The 19426-nt window shown below is 43.0% G+C and overlaps 1 protein-coding gene and 1 long non-coding RNA gene across 5 annotated transcripts in view; one reads left to right on the top strand and one right to left on the bottom strand.

Moving 5' to 3' along the window:
* Prkn (parkin RBR E3 ubiquitin protein ligase) overlaps positions 1–19426 on the bottom strand; it is a 1200313-nt gene that overhangs the window by 110059 nt on the left and 1070828 nt on the right. The window lies entirely within an intron of this gene.
* The window catches only part of LOC118570601, a 47074-nt gene that overhangs the window by 4913 nt on the left and 22735 nt on the right, over positions 1–19426 (top strand). For all 4 annotated transcript variants that reach the window (XR_004943203.1, XR_004943204.1, XR_004943206.1 and 1 more), the window contains exons 4-6: positions 10648–10855; positions 11786–11887; positions 17658–17727. This is a non-coding gene — a long non-coding RNA (uncharacterized LOC118570601). The remainder of the gene's footprint in view (positions 1–10647; positions 10856–11785; positions 11888–17657; positions 17728–19426) is intronic.

A 19426-nucleotide genomic window follows, 5' to 3' on the forward strand; every position in this document is an offset into this window, starting at 1 on the left:
TGTGAGTCTAGTTCTGGCCTGTTTTTCCTGTTTATGTTTGTTACACTGGTAACATGCTGCATATGGTACTTGGGTTTACAGGGAGAGGAAAATCAAGCAGAGAATGCTGCTCTTTCCTTACCAAGTTGAGGAGACAGATTTTGGAGCTGAAATTTCCAGGGTAGAAAACCAGCATGGAGAGAGGATATGAGAAGTCCCAGGGACTACACACACACACACACACACACACACACACACACACACACACACACACACGGGATGAATGAGAAGAACCTCTTACATGTATCCCAGGTGGAGACCTGATAGTGTCCACTTCATGCCCAGTCCACATTTACCTGTTTTATTTCTTCAAGACCTCAAGAGGAAAGTCCAAACACAATAATACCTTAGAAGAACTGAGGTGCTGACTACCCACCTGATACTGATACCTGCGTTTAGTAAGTGATGACTATTGAGAGTTCCTAGTTGATTTTCAGGTGTGTACATATTCTTCCCTTCGGTCTATTGTTTGAGCTACTGGTAGTCAAAGGCTTTCTAATAATTTCTAAAGATTACTGCTAACCCTGGCATACACACATGTCCTTTACTTAACAATAGGGTGGTTAGCCAATACATCATAGACACATACAGCGTTCAGTCCACGTGGCTCTGACTTTTTAAGGTCTACAGGAAAGATGAGCTGTAGAGAAAATGCCACTCTTATAAATCTAAGATTAGATCAGCTATTATCCTTTCAGGTGTATGTCTCTCTATATAATGTTTATTTAGAGCATCTAGATCGTCAAATCGGTACATAGTTTTTTTAAAATTATCTTTCTTTGTATTAATATGGGGGCCAAAGAGATGGGGGAAGTTGATTTTCAAAGCTAGTATTTCCTTAAAAAAGAGATTTTATTATTATTATTATTATTATTATTATTATTATTATTATTATTATCATTTGAGGCAGCATCTCTCTGTGTAGCACTAGCAGACCTGAAACTTGCTCTGTAGACTGGGTTAATCTTGAACTCACAGAGATCTGCCTGCCTCTGTCTTCTAGGTGGTGGTATTAAAGGTGTGAGCTACCATACTGGCTTTGGTTTATTTTAATTTTGTTTGTGCATGTGCATGTGTGTGCATGCATGTGTGTTTGGTGGGAGAAATCTGCATGTATAGCTCAGGTTTCTGTAGAGTCTAGAAGACAGCATTGGATTTCCTGAAGTTGGAGATACAGGTTGCTGTGAACTACCCTGAGCAGGTCCTGGGAACTGAACTTGGGACCTGCAAGAGCAACATGTGCTTATAACTGTGGAGCCATCTCTCCAGCCCCTCCAAGCTAGTTAGTATGTTATCCCAAGCAATGAATAGACTTACTTGAAAGTTACTAAGGATAGCACCAGAGAGAGCCTTGATCCTTTGCAAGGCCACAGTTCTCAGTCTGTGCACAAGCATTTTCTCCTCTGGGACACTCAGGAGAAGTTAGTCAGTGTCTGTTTTTTGTTGTTTTGTTTTGGTGTTTTGTTTGCTTGCTTCTGGTCACAGCAATGAAACACTATTTTCAGGGTACGAGTAAAAAAGGCCGTCAAGAGAGCCAGTCTGTTTGGATGCGGTCCTTGTGAGGAAGCCCACCTCCGCCAGGCATCCTGCGTTAGAACCCATGCTTGCTGCCAATGGTTTCTGTTGACGCCTCCCTTTTGCCTCTGGATTAAGAAGTCGCTCTTATTACTGCTCATCAGAGTCCTGCTGTTTCAGGAGCCATTTGTGCTGATGAATAGCTGTCTTTTTCAACACACTGGGAGTGCGGCATTTGGAGAAGGGCCTCTTCCATCCATTCCTACAGTCTTAACCATCATCCATGTATTCATCCATCAATCAATGCTATTGAGGATGGATGATGTGTCTGGTGCTGGGTGTCATTTAATACAGATATGTATAATACTGACACAGTTCCAGCCCACATAGGGCACATAAATCATTAAGTTCTTAGGAGTTCAGTTCAACATACCTTTCACTAGCTGTATAATAGCAGCATAATGATTAGCAAGACAGACATCTCTGCTTAAGCAGATAGACTGGTGGAGAAGCCTCAAGCGTTTTGTTGGCAGTGTCTTAACTGTGGCAACAGAGAAGAAAATGGGTTGTTAGGGGAATACAGATTGAGAGGTGCTGGGACACAGGGAAGGCTCTCAGAAGATGAGGCTGCTTGAGATGAATCTCAAAGGACATGGAGAAGCAGGTTTGGAGTGACAGTGAGCACAAAACCCACCACATAACCTCGTTCCTGTCCTCCCTCATCATTGGAGCCCAGCAAAGACTCCTGGCCACAGCCTTGTCTGTGTTTGGCCAGTAAGTCACAGAGAGTTTCTTTAGGGATTCCAGGAAGTTTGTGTTCAGACAGGTTGTCCAGAAGGAGGAGGGTCATGGGTGTTCAGGGAGATCTCATACGGTCCCTCAACTTCTTATGTCTATCCCAGAGAAGCTTATACTATTTCTAACACCCTTAACTTCTACTTTCTTTTTGGTAGTCAAAATCCAACCACTCACTTGAAGGTAGCACTTGTGATAAGGTAGGTGGGAGGTTGGGGGGAGAGAGAGTGGGAGAGAGATTGTGAGGGGATTCCAATGAGCCATAGCACAGAGCCATATCAGGTAAGGTGGGCACCACAGTGCTCTGGTGTCCCTAAGTATAGCATGGAAGCCAAAGCCTGGTAGGAAGTGTGATTGGGGTGGAGGGTGGGAGGGTCTCCAACACAGGCTAAGGAAAACTTCTTTCTGTGGGGTGCTTAGGTGAGGTCTAGATCGCACCTTCCACTAAAAAGTCAAACTGGGAGGAGAGAGAACGGATGACATGTGTAGGAGAGTCTTGGTGTTAATATATAATCAACTGCACACAAGAATGGGCACAATGCCGTTCTGATACATGCAGTAAGGTGGTGGGTCAGCTCAAGCATTATGGTGACAGATGGACAGGACATGTCCTGAAAGAGCGCATTGGGAAGTCCAAAAGCAAGTAGAACTAGCTGGTAGTGACAGAAGTCAGAATGCTGGTTATTTTGGATTGGGATGAGATGCAGGGAGCCTTCTGGGGTGCTGGGGATGCTCGGTGATTAGGTATAACCGGCTGAATCAAAATGTGATTATGCTTTTGTGGGGGAAGGGATACGAGGTAGAGAGTAACATTGCAGGTCTTAACTCCACTGTCCCCCATTCTATATATCTCACAGTGTCACACACATCAGTGCCCCCATCTCACTTGTAAGGGGTGTTGGGATGCCCACAGGTGTTATCTTTAATCTATCTATCACTCCTGAAAAAAGAGAGGGCTAGGAGATGTTGAGATTAAGAAGTTTAAAATTATAGAAATAAAATTTCTACTATAGTTTGGTTAAAAAAAATGGAGGGGGCTACTGAGACAGATTATGTTCAAAATAGGAACCTAAGGACCCAATGATGCAGGGTCATTCTCAGGAGATGGGCAAAATGATACTGAGGTGGGGAGGAATGAATAGATTCCTTAGGTCACAGGTTGATGTTTTTGTGCAACCAATATAGGAATAAGCAAGAGCTGGCTCAGAATTGGATTCTACTTATGCTTTATGTAAGCAACTCAATTTCAGGGTTGTGTGTTCTATATTGTCTTTCTGTTTGTGGTTCGTTATAAAGGCTGGGCAATAAGGCTAGGAGAATGGGGTTACCCTGGCAACTATGGGGGAGATGGATGGAGTCCAGAGGGGAGAAGAAGCTTCAATTTTCAGAGTGGATGTGATGGGACCTTCTGGGTCATGAAGAGGTAAGATTAGGAAAAGCTCTCTGACCATATATACTCCATAAGGACCACCTGTGACACATAGGGACCAGACTCCAAACCAAGACACTGAATCTTGTACAACTGTGAGCTGCCAGCCACAACAAACACAGAAATAAATACCAGGTCCTCTAAACAGCAAGGGGCACTGTGGAAGTCAGGCTCCCGTCCATGTCCAGCCTCTGATTTAAACTCATGCCCCACTTATCAACATGTGTTTCTGAACTGTTTGCCAGCTTAAGAGTTGGTGTGGTGGGTATGGCTGAGCTTGTCAGACATTGGTGGGCAGGGTGAAGTCATCCTTCACAGGATGGCCAAGGCTTCAAAAGACCCCAGGATGGTGGGGGGAGGATTTTAGCCAAGTATAAAGAAAAACATTATAAAGGTTAGAAGTGTTTACAAAATGGCATAGATGCCTCAGAAGAGAGAACCTCTTGATTCCAGAAAGTTTAAGGAAATCGGACAAATAACAAATATCAGCCCTATTAGAGTTTGAAGAGGAAAGACAGACAGACAATGTTTGCTAAGTGCTTCAAGCAGATATGAGAGGGGAAAGGGGAATTTCCCCTCCTCCTCCTCTTCTTCTTCGAGAGGGTCTCATGTATCCCAGGTTGGCCTCGAACTCACTATGTGAATTGGTAGAAAATATTTTGAAAGTCATGTATCTGATTAAAGATTAATATTAGAATGTGTGAAGATTGCATATAGCTCAGTAGAAATTCTACAATCGCTACTAACAATAGGAATCTGGTTAAAAGTTAGGCAAAGGACCCAAATTAGCAATTCTCAACCTGGGAGTCGTGACCCCTTTGGGGGTCACATATCAGATAGAGTGAAATTACAGTTATGAAGTAGCAATGAAATAATGTTATGGTTTGGGGTCACCACAACATGAAGAACTGTATTAAAGTGTTAGGGAGGTTGAGAACCACTGACCTAAATGACACAAAAATGGTCAACAGATATCTGCAAACATGCTTGAAATCACTACTAATCTGGAAGGTAAAAATGAAACCTGACCTTGCTACTTGAGTCTCTTGTTTTTTATACACTTTAAGCCTATTAATGAGACTTCATGGGGGTCTGTGTACTTGGATGAGAAAAAATTATGTATTCCATTTCACTAACCTGTAGCTGAAAATTGGCATTTCTTTCAACACATACATACATACACACACATACATACACACACATACATATACACACACACAATATTAAAATGTTTTCACTGTATGCACAGGAGGAAGGTCTAAGTGAAAGAAACAGGGATTTTGTGTTTAGAGAATCATTTTCATCAAACCTAGTTTGGATATGCAAATACTCTAACATCTGAGCAAAAAAAAATCTCAAATCCGAAATACTTCTGGTCCTTTCCAAGGCTGCCTGTCTGGCTTGCCTCCATCCCTGTGTGTCACTCCCTGCTTTTGAGTATGTTTGCTACATCAGAAACCGACAAACATGTGTTGTGTTTTTCTACACTCAGAATTTGTTTGAATAACAATACATTTGTCGGCAGTATCAGCTTCGAAGCCTCAAATTTGACAGGTAGTTCCAGTTTCTCTGCATAGCTGGCTGAAGGTAAACAAGTTTGTCTAGTGCAACCTTAACTACTAGTGTTAACTCTGAAATCACACGATACATACGGAATGTATCTACATATATTAATACAGAGCGTGGCTACTTGCTGCTGGGTCCCAGGTGTTCAAAGAGGCATTCCTTCAAGCAAGGCAGAAAGCTGATGGGGACACAGAGAGGGTCACTGTGGGGGTCAGCAGTGGGGACTAAGAAGAGCTGAAGGTCCTGGGATAGTCAGGAGTTCTCTGTATGTTGGTACATATCCCTGATGATCAGATGACAGGTCAGTGGGAGCCATGAACATAGCTGTCTTCCTTGTTTTGGGGTCCAGGTGAACATGTCTGCCTTTCCCCAGTTCAGGTATCTATAAGGTCTTGGACCTGGTTTTTCTGAGCTTTTAATAAGCTCATGTGCTCACAGGGGCTCAGTGGGCTTTGATGAGCTTATAGCTGGTGCATTCTTTACCTGTAGGTGACTGGATTGCCAGTCACTGCTTCATGGGTGTTCCAGGATAGGTGTTGTTATCTATGTGCACAGAAAGTACTGAGTGGCCTGCCTGTGCATTTGCTCAAGAACAGACTCAAAGCCTGGTGGTGATAGTGCACACCTTTAATACCAGCACTCAGCAGGCAGAGCTCTGAGTTTGAGGCCAACCTGGTTTACAGTGTGAGTTCCAGGACAGCCAGGGCAACACAGAAAAATCCTGTCTTGAAAAAGCAAAAAAGAAAAGAGAATGGACTCAGATGCTGCTGCTTGTGAAATGGAGTACCCCAGGGCAAGGCATGGCCTGAAAAAAACACTGTTTTCGCACAACATGGAGCCACGTGGAGCAGGGCACAGGCTGCTATATCTATCTATCCCATCCTCCTCTTCCCCTCCCCCACCACAAGGCTGGCCTCAAACTCACAACCTCTGTCCTCAGCTCACCAAGTGCTAGGATTCTAGGCATGCACTATCACTGGCCTGGTGTCTGATAAGGGATATCTAATTTGTATTTTTAAAGATACTGACTTGTTATTTAAAGCATTAGTAATAAAGGAATGCATTTTAATCTATTTCATCTGCCTTTATTATCTTGAAAACTACATTTTCCTTTGGCTTTTGTATGTTTTATGTATTTAAAAATGGTACTCAAGATGGCGTCTGAATTTTTTTTTTTTTTTTTAAATCAAACTGCCAAAAGGATTCATCCATGGTATGAAGTAGTTAAGGACATTTACTGCCAATGTCAGAATTTCTACCAACAGAACCATCCGATTCTGGAGAAAAGCTGCTTCTGTAGAAAATTGAAATGTAATGAGTTCAATGGAATGTTCCCTCTTCAGATCCTGTCTGGTGGATTATTATTTTACACTGTAATTGGGATATGGTTTAAAAGAAAATCATAAATGAAAACAAATCACACGCATGTCTCTGAGAAAATCCAAATATTTATGCTTTCAACTTATATTCAAAGATACTTTTTCGAGACTGAGATATTGTGGAGAGTCCCTACTGTTGACGGCGGTGATTAAAAGGACCATTAAAAATGGCTTCCAGGGAAAGAGCACTTGCCTGAATGTCTGGGAGGTGGGAGGCCACCAATGCTTTTCTGTGACACTTGTGGTTCAGTCACACAGCCATCAGTTTCTGAGAATACCGGAGATGTGCTGGGATGAAGGTGGAATTTCTACGCTCTCTGGCTCTAACTGGGATGCTGCATAATTGCTAGGGAATGAGACTGGGCCTCACTGTCTTACTTTGTCTGTGAAGAAGTTAGCTAGCATGAAAAGGAACCGATGGAAGCGGAGAGGCAGCTTGCTTGTGGGGGAATTGCTGACAGAGTAACCGGTGGGAAGTCGAGGTGAACCGGCTTTGATACAAACCAACACATGCGGTTCTAATTAGTACAACAGGCATGGAAGCGAGCCCTGTGCCTGCTAATTAACTCGGATGTTGCTGGATAGCCTGGCTTCCCCAGGAAGAGCCAAGAGCACTTAACTCACCAGTGTGGTTAATTATTAGAGAACATTGTTCCTGTGTTATTTCCCACCTTGCACTTTCAACGAGATGCCTTGCTTTAAGCCTTAAAAACATCCAGCGACACACTTCTTACAGGCTCTGACAAACTTGTCTGGGGATGAAAAAGATGGGGAGGTATTTCATTTGAGTACCAGGTTAATGAACAAGGGGATGAAGATCTCTTTCCTTCTCTCAGATGCAGCATGGTAGAACAAAATTATCTAACTTTATTTGGGGGAAAATCAGAGATAGGAAAGGATACACTGCTGTGGTAGGATACTCTTGTGTATTTGTGTATGTACATGAACATGTAGGTGTGTATGTTCATGTGTGTGTGTGTGTGCATGTACCTGTAAGTGTGAGGCCAGAGGGCATCCTTGGGTATCATTTTTCGGAGATGTCTTTTTTAAAATTTTTTTTAAATTTTATTTTAGAAACAGTCTCTCATTTTCCTGGAGCTTGTTAAGCAGGCTAGGTAGGCTGGCCAGGGAGCCCCTGTCTCCATCTCCTAGCACTGGGATCACATGCCACCATGTCCAGTTTTTTTTTTTTTTTTGTTTGTTTTTTTCACATGTTTTAGGAATCAGACTCAGGTCTGCATGCTTGCAAAGTGAGTGCTTTACTGACTGAGGATCTCTCTAGCTCTAGATAGAATGCTCCTTTATTTATTTATTTTTTATTTTTGTTGGCTGGAGAGACAGCTGTGGGTGCTAGGAATCAAACTCATATATTTAGATTGTGAGCCTAGCTTTTAATGGCCGAGCCATATCTCCAGCCCTAGATAGACTATTCTTTAGAAGGACTTCTAAGGTGTTTTCTCTATGACAAGGGGGAAGTTACTAAAATTAGGAATAACTGGATGCAGCCTACGACAACAGCGCATGAGCACTCACATGTTGACGTGTGAGATGATGATGATGTCAGCAGTGAGTACCAAAGGATGTCGCTGGAGCACATCCTCCAGCTTCCAGTCATCCATAAGGGAAGTGAGATGGTGCCTATACTGTCCATAGACCAGACGGTGACTAGGTTCTAATGTTGTGAGGAGCCACCAGAAAAGTGGTCTTTAGTGGGCAGCTTTACTTGAAGTGTAAATACAGAGGATTGGACCCAGCTGTAGCTCTGACCGGACAAGCAAGGATAAGTCTCAGCATCCTCTATCTTAACTATTTCATCAAGGACAATAAAATGACGGTATATACAGACAGGTTAAGGATGTCTTTTTTTAAGATCTCAGATCTGGGGCCTGGCTAATGTATTCATAAGTGGGCCCACCCTACTCAGCTGAACAGTTTTTCAGATGAAAGTGAATGTGTTAGCAGGTGCTTCAGAATGATGGGACAAACCAGCTTGCTTTGGGCAAACCCCCAAAGTGTGCTTCTCACCACATCTCACTATACAGTCCCCAACCACACAGTGAGGATTTGTGTGAACTATGCTTCTCCTTACAGTGTAATTTCCATTGGAATGTGAGATTAGCATAGGATAGTTACTGAATGAGTGTGCTAACACGGTAGATGCTATCTGCTATGAAGTAAATGAAAATGACTATTTACCGTATTATGATTATACAGAAATAATAATTGAATTAAAAATATTTTCTAAGGATTATTAGGTAACTCAAAATAGCTGTTGAGTGGGCTCTGTAAAAAATTCCGAAAGGCCTGTCACCTGAGAAAGTCAAGGGCTGTCATGCAGGCACACTAGGGCAACAACAGAGATGGTCACCATATACACCAAACAACTTAAACATCTCTAATAATCGGCAACATGACTTCACGTCTCTCCTAAGGACCTCTAACACACCAGAAAAATACTGCTTTATGTGCAAGATTAGGTTTTGCATTGCTGCTCATTGTCTTAGTTAGGGTTTCTATTGCTGTGAACAGACACCATGACCACGGCAACTCTTATAAAGGAAACCATTTAATTGGGGCTGGCTTACAGTTCAGAGGTTCAGCCCATTATCGTTATGGCAGGAAGTATGGCAGCACACAGGCAGACATGGTGCTGGAGAGGTAGCTGAGAGATCTACATCTGGAATCTGCAGGTGGCAAGAAGAGACAGGGAGCCTCTAGGCCTGGCTTGAGCTTCTGAGATCTCAAAGCCTGCCCTTGGTGACATGCTTCCTCCAACAATGCCCCATCTATTCCAACAAGGCCACACCTCCCAATAGTACCAGTTCCTATGAGCCTATGGGGCCATTTTCATTCAGACCAACACATTTATAATAGCAAACATGCCCAGATTTTTATGTGTTGGTAGCTCATTAAACAAATTATGATCTGTTCACAAAAGGGAATGCTATATAACATGATGTAAAAATACAATACTCATTCTCCGAGGTTTACTGCAATGCATTTGGATCATACTTGCTCCTGCCTCTTCACCTAATTCCTTCCAGCTCCACCCCCACCTCCCTACCCACTAACTTCTTGACTTCCATTTTGAAAAAAATAACTCATTGAGTCCAGTTTGGGCTGCCCATGTACTCCTGAGTGTGTGCCCATCCACTGGAACATGGTCGACCTACCAGGGGCCATACCTTTGGAAAAGACCAACTCTTCCTTCCCAAGAAGCTGTCGGCTGTCCAGAGCGCCTCCGTTAGGGGTCAGGGCTGGTGAAGCCCTCTCCCCGCCCCCATACTAGGCTGCAGATCCCTTGGCTCTTGTGCAGGTTTTGTGCCAGGGCTTCAAGGGTCGAGCAGCCCTGTCACGTTCAGAACTGTTTTGTTGCTCTGTCCTCTGACCTGCTGTTTTTGTCATTTTCCCACCCCTTGCTCTGCAGTGGTCTCTGAGCCTAGGGGTGGCGTGTGTGTGTGTGTGTGTGTGTGTGTGTGTGTGTGTGTGTGTGTGTATGATGTAAATTTGCTATTTGCGGCTGAGTTAAAATTGTGCAGAGACTATGACAATGTGGGTGGAACTGGAAAACATGCTGTTGATAAATGAAAAGTGGTTTTATTGCTTAGTGGTTGCCCCTAGAGCCTGGGAGCAGGGTTCAATCCTTAAGAATGCTCTACTGTTTCGTGATTATTTCTCACAAGGATGCCATCTGAAATAAATTATTGTAACTATATTTAACACATACACCTGTAACATAGCATTTAATTCAATGTTATGTACAAATTGAAATGTATCACAACGCTAATGTTATTTTTAAAATTTAACTGTAGGCACCCAGAAAGTTGGAACGTCAAAACAAGTACTGGGTTGTTATTGACCACATCAGCTTTGTCCACTTCCATCTTGTATGATGTGTAACAACCACACATTTACCCTTCACAGGCAGAAAATGAGCAGCTGTGCTTTTCGGTTTTAAGGATGTGGTGTGAAGGAAGCGCCAGGGATGACGTCGTGTCCTACTTTGACCAGGGAGGGCTCTGTCTGCCAAGGCACTGTCTTTCCCAGCACATGCTCCATCTCTGAGGAAGATGGCGGTCAAGGTGATCTTGAAGTTGTTGGAAAATAAGACAAGAAATACTTCTCCTGAAAGGTACATTACCTCACTGCTGGGAAATTTATTTTAGGAAGAATAAGATATCTTAGGCGGTACCCTCCTAGGAGTGGGTCCCACACATCAGGGACTATGGGACACTCCAGGGTCGACGTGGGCTTGGGCCTGTTCCCCAGCTCCTCCAACTGTCTGCCTGCCAGGCTGCAGGCAAGAGTGCTTTTCTCATGCCCTGTGGAGTTAGACAACTGTAAGCATAGGGGGCTACTCACTCCTGGGCCAGCATTCTAGTCTTTGTGCCTTTCTCTTTGATGTAGTGAGTGTGGTAGCCACCCACGGTCAGAGTGAACCTCCTTCAGCCTGTTGTATACCATTCACATTTGCATGGAGTGGACCTGAGTGTGAGCAAGAAAGGCACTTGGTGGGTTAAGGCTCTGAGATTTCAAATGGCCGGGTGTATTATCATTGCAGTGTATTTTTTAGCTTACCCTGATATATACCTTGAGGAACACAATGTAAAAAATAGGAAAACAAAACAGAGAACCTTCTTTGACTTACTCTGTGTGTGTGTGTGTGTGTGTGTGTGTGTGTGTGTGTGTGTACATGGGTGCACAATCAGACTTGGTCTAGAGTGCCCTCACCTCTGAGCCATCTTGCTGGCCACACAGAACCCTCATTTTCAGCACTGCAAGATGGTGGCTGCACAGCTTCAAGCCTCACAAGGGCCTTGAGAGCAAAGGACACTCATTGCACGACTGCACATGTCACATACCTATGACGCCGAATCAATGTCCCTTTTAACCACCACAATTCTGGAAAATGCTTCTGAATTCCCTTAGTTCACATATGAAGGAACTCAGAGCTCAAGCGGTTCTGTTTAAAATCGGTTAGAAAATGTTAGATGCTGGAATTGGATGATATTGGCCATGCTAACAATGCTATCACCAGTCTTTAATGGTTTTACGGCTCCAGGGCTTCAGGGAACCAAGAGCCAAGTACATTACAGAATCAGACAGGACCCAGGGAACATAGAATCCTTTCTGGGAAATCACCTGACCAGAACCTCAAAAGAAGGTAAGAAAAGAGGTTGAATGCTAATGTGTTGTATACTAAGTGAACCCCCTTTTGTCTAAAAGTATAATTAGTAACATCAGTCTTCAGTAATACAGGCTTCTGCATGTGCAGAAGTACTATAAAGGAAAGCTGGTGCAGTTGTTGATTTTGGCGCCATAAGCAATCAGCATCAGAGAAATCATTTCCTAAGCAATTCGCTAACAACCTCCTAGTTACTGGAAACGGAAGCTGAGGGTGCAGCATTCACCATGGTAACCAGACATGGAAGGAGCATCCAATGGCTAAGTGGAGAATCCTGAGGGGAGACAGCAGGCACTGAGCAGCAGTGAGGAGCAGCCAGGAGCATCACCTTTCAATGCCACACACCACAGAGAATGTGGGAGAGCATAAAGTCAAGAGCAGGGTTTTGAATTCAATTCATCGGGTGCCATTGTTGCAATAATTTCTATGCATCTCTTAGAATCCAGTTAAAGAGCACGGAAACTATCATTTTAAAGGTTCATTCTACTCGAGAGGCTTTTCTTCGGTAATTCCTGTCAATGCCCACTTCCTCAGTTCCCACCTTTCACCTCTTTTAAGGAAGCACAGAGGCCACAGGGAAGGTCATGAAAAGAGGGGACTTAAAAAGAAGCTAGGCAGTGAATTTGATGACAGGAAAGACATCGTTAAATCTTGCTGTTCTAATTAGTCTTTTCATTTTTATTGATTATATATCCTAGAATATACTGGTGATTCAGTAAAAATCTTGTGCCATTTTCTCCTCTTTCCATCAAAATTCTGTTTGGGTAAGTTTTTCAAAAACAGAGGAAGAGAGAAGGAATGGAGACAAAGGGGAAAAAGTCCAGTGTGTTAGTATCATGTTAGAAAATTCCCATGGTAGTAAATAGGTTTGTGGGGTGGAGGTGGAGTAGTGCTCAGTGAGCCCCAATTTCACAAGAGAGGCTTCAGCAGTCATTTAAAACATGTGTAGATAGATTTCTAAGGAAATGCTTCATCCCTTCTGGATCTGTTAACTCACACCGGTTTAGAAACTATTCAAACAGACAAAACCAAGACACCAAAAATTTAGCTGGTGTTGAGATGGCATGGTGAGACAGATAAAGAAATGGGGGGAGAAGGGAGACACTTGGGGATCTCATCTACGCTGCTCATTGAGAACTTCCAAACTGCCCACAGAGGACTACAACCTCTTACCTGAGATTTCACAAGCAAGATTATGGACCATGTTCACAGTCAAAACATTCCCCTTGACTTCTACCTGACCTACACACAGTGAGAACACCTTTGACATTTTGTGACCTGTGTTTTTATCTTATCAGGCTGGCAACCTATACAATTCACTGTATAAACCCCTTATAATTTCATTTACTAAAGGAAACTCTTTATAATAAAACAGTACATGAAAATATTTTTGCTCAATCATTTAAATCGTTTGAAAGATTTTACTTCAAAATCCACCAAATACATGTATTAAGAATATTATTATATTAAGAATATTAAAAATTTTCTATAAAAAGCAGGCCTGCCCCGGTCTTAGGTCAAGAAAACAGTTTTTACCAGCACGAATGTGAGCAGACATATGAAATACTATTGACACATATATAATGGGGAAAAGGTAGCTATTTTGCACTAGCCACTTAGTTTTAACTGGACTTTAGATACCAGTTCTTTATATATGGGAATATATGTGGATATTCTGAAGGGAAACAATGGAGATCAGGTACCCCTGCCTACTGGAGAGCAGGGAAGCACTGGGCATGCCTTCTATGCTACTCTTACTTTCTGGAAAGTCAGTGGGATTCAGGAGGCATTTGACTTTGAATACGCTGCTTTCTCTGACTGGAGGCCAGCATGAGGCTAATGACCACAGTTCTGGCATTGTTTCTGGGTCATCTTCTTGTACAAAAGTTAATTGGATTATTGGGTGGGTTTCTTAGCAGACTTCTTGGCTTTAAACCTCATAATAGACTTAGAACATGACTTGATTATGCACCTAAGTCTTTTTTTTTTTTTTTTAAGGTTTATTTATTTATTATGTTTACAAGGTTCTGCCTTCAAATATGTCTGCATGCCAGAAGAGGGCACCAGATCTCATTATAGATGGCTGTGAGCCATCATGTGGTTGCTGGGAATTGAACTCTGGACCTCTGGAAGAACAGCCAGCGCTCTTAAACTCTGAGCCATCTCTCCAGCTGTGCCACAGTAGTTTTTTTATCCCTCCTGGTTAAGAAGAAATTTAAATCCTTAGCTCCTGACTATTATTAGAAAAGCACAGGGACAAATAGCCAAACTAATGGAAACACATGAATTATGAACCAAAAGCTGTGGAGCCCCCAACTGGATCAGGCCCTCTGGATAAGTGAGACAATTGAATAGCTTGAACTGTTTGGAAGGCATCCAGGCAGTGGGACCCGGACCTATCCTTAGTGCATGAGCTGGCTGTTTGGAACCTTGGGATTACACAGGGACACTTTGCTCAGCCCGGAAGGATGGGACTGGACCTGCCTGTACTGAATCCACCAGGTTGAACTGAATCCCCAGGGGAGTCTTGGCCCTGGAGGAGTATGCCCCTAAGTCTTTAGCTTAGGTTTTGGCTAACTGTGGAGTATTTACATTTTATAGTTTTTGAGAATTTCCATAGACTTTCCCAGCATCTTTACTGCAGAATTCAGAATTACGTGCTCTCCCTCAGCTTCCTTTTAAGTTTGAAAGTAATTATGTTTGACTTCATGTAATGACATTGGAGTCAGAGGTTTGTGGGCTACTCAGCTGTCCTGTGTGGGCATCAGACACATGAATGTTTTGATTTGCAACAGCTAACAATTTGGTTTAAAAAAATACCTAATACTGTTAATGAGATTAACCCAGAGATGCCCGGGGCTACAGGAAACAGAAGCAACTATTTTTGGAGCTATGTGTTAATTGACTAAATAGGCTTTGTGGTTACAATCAATTCAGAGCACTTGTTAACAGCTATAGGAATGTTTGCAAGGCCTCTGTTTTGGCTCCTCCCTCTCTCTTCCCCAAAAAATCCATGAAAGATTGAATGTGGTCGAGAGATTTCTCATGCCCAGGTGTTAATGAGCCCCATGGTGCTTGCCTCAGCACCTTTCCCAGCTTAGTCTAGAAGGGGAACAGCCAGGTGAATATGACCTGCATTCATTTTCAGCACATAAAACCACGGAATGTCCATAGAATTCACTAGTCCTTAACCATCCCCTAGTCTATTCTTATCTCAAACATCACATCCTGAAGGTGACACCCTTGTTCAAGTCCCAACCAACAGCACACAGACAGTTCAATAGGCTATCACTCCTTGTGACCACTTCCACACATGCTTCCAGGATGGAGAGCAACAGAAGATCAGGGTAGAATTTTTAGCATAAATCAAGCTTCTGATTTTAGCATGTGGGACATCTCTCAAGGTCTAGATTTGACCTTTGAGTTACAGCTCTGCACTAACGTGCAGACACACTGTCAACCTCCAGCTGGGTCAGCAAAGCTGCCGAAAGCCTTTGTTCTTGTTATTTATATCATTACAGATAACAACTGGGCTGTATGGTGCTTGTCATGCGTGGCATTGTCTACAAACTCGGCTGTCTGAGCTTTACAACTACCCCAGTCCTGGGAGGTGCATAATGAGATTCATGCCTCCTCCCAGGGAGACACCCTGGGCCCTGGGCAGCCTTGCTCACTCTCCCCACCAAGCTGTGGTACAGATGGAATGACAGCTACATTCAGGAAGCTTAACTCAGTTTCCCTGACTTGACACTGAACTTTGAGGCCTGACAATGTTTTGTGGTAGGCTTGTCCTGCCCTACAAGACATTCAGCCACCTTCCTGGCTTCTGTCCACTAGATGCCAGTATCGCTTTTGGCTGTAAGGACCAGAACTGTCCTCAGACATCCTCCAATGTCTCCTGGGGAACAAAACTCAAGATCACCAGCAGTTTGGAACCACCTGGTTCTGCCACTTCCTGACTTCTCCAGGCTCTGACTGGCTCTTTCCCTTGCCTGCTGGAGGGAAAATTCCATCATCAGATTCACAAGTGTGGAAGGGGTGGGCTGACCAGCTCCTGGGGCAACCCTGACAGATCCTGCACATTTAGTACATGTTGGCTTTGAGAATAAATGGGCAGAGGCTGGGATGACATTTTCAATAAATCAAAATGTAGGCTATCACAAATCTATTAATATTTTCTGGGAGTTTATTATGTACCAAATCAGTCATTCAAATGACTGCATGCCTTAGGTGCTTTCGTGAAATAAATTGGATTTCTTTCGGTAGGCTAGGAGCAGCAGGCATGGAGAACCCTTATTTCCTGGCCGTACCATGCTGGGTTGGTGATAAATGCATAGGTACTCTGCATCAGCTAGGTCTTGTGATTTCCCCACTGACTCTCTTTTCAAAATAAACCCGGTGCTCTGTTTCCACGTGTCCTCTTCCTAATTCACATTTGCTCCTGCATGCCTTCTAGCGCCTGTTTCTCCACAGCAGCACATAGTGATGGGTGTGAATGACTAACAACACCAGTGCTGGGCCTTGGCTGGCTTTCTGATGTAATTTAGTCACAAATGAGAATACGAGTCCCCAGTGGTGGGATCAAGGGTTTGAGGAGGGTGATGGTACCTCTGAATGTTAAGATGCTGTTCCGGTTTGAGGTACGCTGGCCCTCTCAAATCCATGTTACATCTTGGTCCCAGTAGAAAAGTATTAAAGGACATGGACTCTGGAAGTGATAAAGCCACCCCAGGAAAGGAATTCACATCTGTGTAAAGGGGGATGGAAGCAGTACTTTCTTACCCTTTGGGCACTTGGCTGCATTAGTCCACAAGAGGAAGGTGTTTTGGAGGCAGTGACCAGCCCCCACCAGGCATCAGTCCTGCTGGATCCTAGACCTCAGGGTTCCTGGCCTCCAGAATCATGAGTATATTTATACAACTTACAAATCACCAGTCTCAGGCATTTGTCATAGTAGCACTGGGACCCAGATGCGGTACATCGAACAAGGTGGTTCCTATGTACAGCGAAGAAGCAGGAGCCAATGCTTTAAGAGCTTGGCAGATTTACTTAAGGAGATGAGAATGCCAGGAAGAGAGGCATCCTGGGATATGGTCTCGCCTGAACTGGAATACAATGAATAATTTTACTGCTTTATAAAGTAACTAGATTTTAAATCATTCTGAAAGCCCATGGAATTAAAGATAATGTATAGGGGGTATTCACTATGGGAGGAGCTATAGGCAGTGCTCAGCCCTATCATGTACATCTGGGTAACACTAACTGTATTTGGCAGTATACATACATATATGCACATATATGTGTACATATGTATATGTATGTATATACATCTTAGCTAGTGAGCTACAGCCAAAACCCTTTCTACTGGGTTTTAGACTTTACTTTTGTGAAAAGTGAGAGGTAGAAGTTACCTCGAATATTATCTAGAAGAGGCATCTCAGAAATCTAGTTTTTTTTTCTTTTCTTTCTAAAACAGATACACCAATTTAAAATTTTTTAAATAAACAGCACAGATTTTAGAAACTTGTGCACACCTGTGTTTGTGCGTGTATGCGTCATGGTAGACAAACAGAGGTCAGAGGACAGCTTGTAGGAGTCAGTTCTTTCTGCCCTGTGGGTTCCAGGAATTGAACTTAGGCCGTCAGGCTGAGTAGCAAGCCACTGAGCCATCTCCCTGGCCCAAGCACAGGGTTTTGAAACTTAGCAACATGCGTAATGAATGTCATCACTTTGAGTTTTCACATGCCAGATGAGCTGAGCCGACACTAAGGAGAGGAGTCATTGATCCGGGGACACGAGTCTGATGACAAGATCACAACGTAAGTCTGCTGTCTTTGAAACGTGTGCTCATTCTGGTTAATACCGCCTCTGTTATTAAATTACTTAATTTATCAGAGCAAAAAGCAAAACCTTAGGGAGGCCATTAGCAATTTACCATTTCCAGTTCTTTTGGGAATCTGTTAATTGCCCTTTCATAAATGCTGCTCATTATGATTAAGACTTTGATTAAATGTGGAAAGCCTAGCATTTATATAATATTACAGACATATTTAAAATGAATTTAAAGCTCTAGAGTAGCATGGGTTGTACATTTTCTATTGGTACTATAACACTCACTGTTAATCAACCTAGAATTTTTCTTCTTTTAAAGATGTATTGATTTTCATGTGTGTGGGTATCTTGTCTGTGTGCATGTCTGTGTACCGTATGCATGCCTGATGCCTGTAGAGGCAAAAGAAGGGTCTTCAGATGACCCACAGGTGGACTTACAGATGACTGTGACTTGTCATGTGGTTGCTGGGAACCAAACCTACGTTCTTTGCAAGAGCAGCCAGTGTTCTTAACCACTAAGCCATTTCTCCAGTCCCCAAACCTAGGGGTTTTAAGAGCTGGGTTTGGGATAGTGTGACTGACTTCCTCTCAAGAAGCTTGTGATGTGAGGAAGGCTCAGATGAGAAATGATTCCACCGGGGGAAGGAATCTAGATGATATTCTTTTTATTATCTGTAAGTCATTTTATCCAAGTTCAGAAGACCCTTAGGTGAAAAAGAATCTGCTGTGGCCTTTGGAATAATTGTAAGAAGCAATTAGCTGGATGTTAGTAAATTGATTATTTGCATGGTAGTATTATATTACGATTACACATGCGCGCGCGCGCGCATGCGCGCGCACACACACACACACACACACACACACACACACACACACACACGACATGATCTAAACTTACTCAAGAGGTAAGAAATTATACCATCTTTTCCATTTACTCAAGGAAGGTCCTTCCTGAGGACTTGCTCTGGAGTGGCACTGAACTCTTCCTTCTGGGAGAACCTGCATCTAGCACTATGCCTACATTGGGGAATTACAAGCCAATGTCCAATACGTGAATTAATATTCCCTGATCCTCTCCTCTCTCATCTTTTCCACCACCCTCTCTCCTTCCTGTCTCTTTGTCTCCTTTCTTTTCCTTAGGCGAACATTTGTCAAATGCCTATAAAACCTGTCTAAATACAACAGAGGAGGTTCCTGGAATTGGGATGGGAGGCAGAAAATAATTTGCAAAAAGGAAATAAACAATAGAATTATAGTTAGTGATAAAGGTTTAGGAAGAAAACCTAAAATTTAGTGAATTATGTAATAGATTGTGCCATGGTTGAAGAAGAGGGTCAGAGAAAGCCTCTCTCAGGAGGGGACATAGGAGCTAACAACATATATATCGGTATGTAGATTTCCACCAGGAAGAGAGTAGAGGCTATCAAAATGAATAGGAGATTTCCATTGAAAGGACACCAGGAGACCTTAGGTCAGACAGTGGTAGTGACTAGGGCAGACCCCAGATGGCAGAAGTCTTTGTAGAGTGGGTATCACTGGGGTTGTTCCTATACATTCTTAAGAGGATGCCAGCAATGTCCATAGAGTGATGATCCGGCCTGCCTCCATTTTAGGCTTAAAAGTCATCTTACAGTAAAGACAAATTCGGTTGATTTCTGTTTATGATTAAATCTGTTTCTCAAAGAT

This window comes from Onychomys torridus, chromosome 19 (genome assembly GCF_903995425.1).
Source record: "Onychomys torridus chromosome 19, mOncTor1.1, whole genome shotgun sequence".
Taxonomy (NCBI): Eukaryota; Metazoa; Chordata; class Mammalia; order Rodentia; family Cricetidae; genus Onychomys; species Onychomys torridus.